Here is a 3,989-nt window from a genome sequence, read left to right on the forward strand (position 1 = left end):
AAACCATTAACTATTTCTGCTTGGACATTGTTACTCCAGAGGAGTGGATTAAAATAGGAAAAAGAGTGTCCAAACTGGAGTCTCAAGCTACTGCTTTCTTATTTCTAAATGTCTCATGCCATAGCAGTTTTATTTCTAGCTATGAACACTAAAGCTTTTTAGAAAGGCATGATGTCTAGGCTCCGAGTTAACAACTCTGTGAAAATAATGCTTTTAGTATAACTTTTCCAAGTGGCAGGAACTGGTGTTTGGACAGTAATCTAAGAAAGTTATCTAAGAAAAATTTTTGAACCTCCAACAGAAATATGAGGTTACAGGCAAGAAACCGTTACAGGAACGTAAGCCACCTTTTCTTTTCTCATCATTGGCAACTTAAAAACTATAGGAAGAGAAGAAATGTCTTGTCCGTTTCCTTATCCTGTTGTCAGTTGCAAAGCATTTAATGCAAAAAAAAAAAAAAGTAAAAAAATTTTTTAAATGTTGAGGAAAAATTCAAAACTCTGTGCAAGTAAGTGTATATAATGGGGAGGGAGAACCATCCATACTGATTTGAGCTCAAACACCATTAATCTTTTGAGCTGAAAAAAGAGTTATGAATTATTTCAGTGCGATAAGATGTAGTTTATTCAGTGAAGGGTGTTTTCTAATACAGCAGACCCAGTTCAAATTTGAAAATAACTGAAGATCAAAACAACACCGACCCTGTTGCCTTTTGTGTTCCCATCAACGGCAGGAGGAGTTCAGGTTTTATTGCAATAGGTTTAGCTGACAGCATCCAGACGTTCAAGCCACCAACAGAATTGCTGTTTTTGATGGTAGGGCTCTTACTGGAACAGAGTATTTTGCTGCTCTCATAGCTGGGACTTTGAGAAAAATAGCACTTACTGTAAGATTAACAAAACAATCGCAAGAACTAGCAACAGAGAAGTTATGCTGCTCCATAAATGTTAAGTAATAACAACACAAGAATATCCACATGCTCTAAATGTGTTAAGTGGCAGGAGGCCAAAGCTCATGTCTTCAGTCATCTGGGAAGTGTAAGTGGCCTGTCTGATCCACACCACTTTTTAAACTGTTTGGTTTTCTGTAATAGCTGCAGGGTTTTGGAGCAGAGTATAGCAGAAGATCAGGTGGTTGAGTCTAAATTGTCTTGTTTAGGCTTGCTACCGCATAGTGCTTGATCTTACTGGAGAACTTTTGCATGCACAGATCCAGCTGCAGTTACGGTGTTCAGTTATGGTTTTAAATACCATGCTCACTTTTTTTTTTTTTTTTAACATCTAATGTATTTTGCACATCTTGAGATGGACGTTTTGGGATGAAGAATGTACCAGTTTAGGTACCATGTTATCTAAAGCCTTATAAAATGGATAAGATTTTTGTTGCAGTATTTTTGGATGGTTGAAAGGTCTTGCCTAGAACCTGCCTAATAGTATATATGCTTTGGTATATCTCCCTTTTTAGTGGGTCACACAACCACGTCCAAGTGCAGAGTACCAAAATGAGAAGGTTAACTTGAAACATTGCTCACAACTCTTTCCCTGCCCTTCTAAAATTATCTGCAAAGATGGCTACAAAGTTTAATAACTTCACCTGTATAAGCTGAATATATCTAATAGTCAGGCTAAGATGAGTTCTCATTGTATGAATACATGTTTGTTTGTTTTTTTTATCATTTATATTGTTTAGGTCCAATGATGACAGTTTTTTTGAGAGGCAGCCAGTTTCAGCAGGAAGCTTGTTCCAGCATTTAATACCGCAGATAACTAAGGTCTCATGAAAAAAGAAAAACATGTTTCTAGATGACTAGCAAAGTGAGTCCTAACTTTACTTGTGAATGATACTCTATGAAAACAAACTTTGTGAAACTTTATTGAAGATTTGAAAGTAGTTTGCAGAATGAGAGTAGCTCCAACCTACTACATTGCGGAAAGAATATATTGCCAATCTTTCTGAGCTCTGTCCCGCCATGTGTGCGGAGTGAAGAACATCAGAAATCCCTGCCCTAAACATCAGGCCCTTAGGGACTGTTCTCTGATATTACATAACTTTATTCACGTCTAGCTGTGTGCTCTTATACCTCAATATTACTTCTTCTTGTTCTCTGAATTTGGTGTGCCTCTAAGATGTTCCCAAATGCTCTAGAAATTCTTACCATCCTTTTTTGTCACTGCTTCCACATCTGGCTTTAAATGCTAAATGGGGACCTACTCAATAGTACTTTTTTTAACAGTACATTTGCTCTGGCTTTTTGCTTAGTAGCTAGTTGTTCTCAGACTCCTCTGCATGAGGCATTATCAACCTTCAGAGGATATACAGTATCATAAGAGTGAATGGGAAAGCAGCAACCAAATTAATTTTTATTGTCAGTGGGAAGTCTCAAGGAATAGTTATAGATAATTAGATATTTTTGTTAAAAAAATTTCTTTTGTTTTATAGCGGTTAGCCTTCTAAGTAAATATTAAAATTTCACATAGCATGGATATATTTCAGCAGCAATGCTAAATATCCAGAATAATTATAATTGGCTACAAAAATGTTTTTAAAGGTTATAAATAAAAACATAAAAAACATGTTTCAGAATTTAAGCTTTATTGTACTATTATGTTTCAGTCTGGAGTTTTTCTTTCAGTGGGTCGAAATATCCTACATTTGCCCTCTGCAAATTTCTTACTCTTTCCCTCTTTCCTCTAAATATTAAATGCTGGCAACTGACACTATATTGAATCACTAGTTAGTCTGATGGGCAATGTAGATTCAAGCAGACTTTTGACCTTTTCTGGAATCTGAGTCACTAGCGACCTTTCCATAATATTATCCTAAAATTAGTTACACGAAAGTCAATATTATATTCATGTTTTATAAACTTGAGTAGAACATTCAGAATCTGGGCTAATACCATTAAGGAAAGTACTGTTATTTCATTGAAAAACTGTTGAACATGAAAATCAGTTTTGGTCTTCAGTGCAAGTAAATTGCTTGGTTTGTATTACCCTGTAGCAGATTTCTGGCATCTCAGTGTAACTGGCAGTCTCTGTTGAACACAGCCTCAAACAAAAATATTATAGTGTTATAAATCTGGAGTGTTACATCTTTGTCAAGAGTTAATGAATGAGATGGACTGCAAAGTACTTATTTTTTTCTTTCAAGAAGTCTAACCTCTCTAGTAAGCGATAAATATATGCATTTTATAGTTAATGTCTCATTCACACTGGTTATACTTATGTCTTTGAATTGGCAGGCTCATTTATGAGGTTGAAAATAACTGTGATATCGAGCATCCATCTGGATGCAGAGGTCTTTTGACAGAGGATATTCAGCACTGGTAAACCACTTCGTGAATTTGCATGGGGTAAAAATGAAGGCAGAAATAAACTTCTGAAGCTGAATCTCAGTCCAAGAATGATGGCTCCTCAGCTGTATACACATGCTTTCAATATCTCTCCAATAGAGCATAGGAGATTGTGTATAAATGGAACACCATGGATTTGGCATCTCCTTGAAGAATGTGTCGAGAATGCGTGGGAGTACTGGAGCGTTGTCATAGGACTGATTTCCATTGTCTGTTTTCTGTTTGCTGCACTACCGTAAGTTTAAAGTCTTAAGCAGTCTGCAGATTCAAACATGAGTAATCTTGCCTGAAGCCTTTTTCAAAAGCTGCCTTTTTTTAGTTTATCTTGGATATGTTTCTCTATCTGCATAATACAGATATAATATGCCAGAGAAGCATGTTGTTCATGTTTAGAACAATATTTGGTGGTTGACAAATGAGCTTGATGTACTATTCTGTTGTACTGACTTGACACTAATCTCTGCCACTTAGAGCAAATGAGAATAAATCACCTCTTCTTTCTTATCTCCCCCACCCTTAGATGTGTGTGCACACACAGGCACACTTGCAGCGGAGACTGGCTCGCTGTTTATTTGAACCACATGCTGTGTCACCGGTGCTGTTGTGCTGGCTGCTGCCAATGAAATTAGGACTGAGA

The 3,989-nt window shown here is 36.6% G+C and overlaps 1 long non-coding RNA gene across 1 annotated transcript; it reads left to right on the forward strand.

Annotated features, from left to right (window-relative positions):
- Positions 1 to 1,788: 1,788 nt before the first annotated feature.
- On the forward strand, positions 1,789 to 3,528 carry LOC106497154 (uncharacterized). Its single transcript, XR_001294767.1, has 3 exons — positions 1,789 to 1,814; positions 3,242 to 3,325; positions 3,452 to 3,528. It is a non-coding gene; the product is annotated as an uncharacterized lncRNA (long non-coding RNA).
- Positions 3,529 to 3,989: the final 461 nt, after the last annotated feature.

The sequence above is a fragment of the Apteryx mantelli genome, chromosome 9, assembly GCF_036417845.1.
Source record: "Apteryx mantelli isolate bAptMan1 chromosome 9, bAptMan1.hap1, whole genome shotgun sequence".
NCBI classification, from domain to species: Eukaryota; Metazoa; Chordata; class Aves; order Apterygiformes; family Apterygidae; genus Apteryx; species Apteryx mantelli.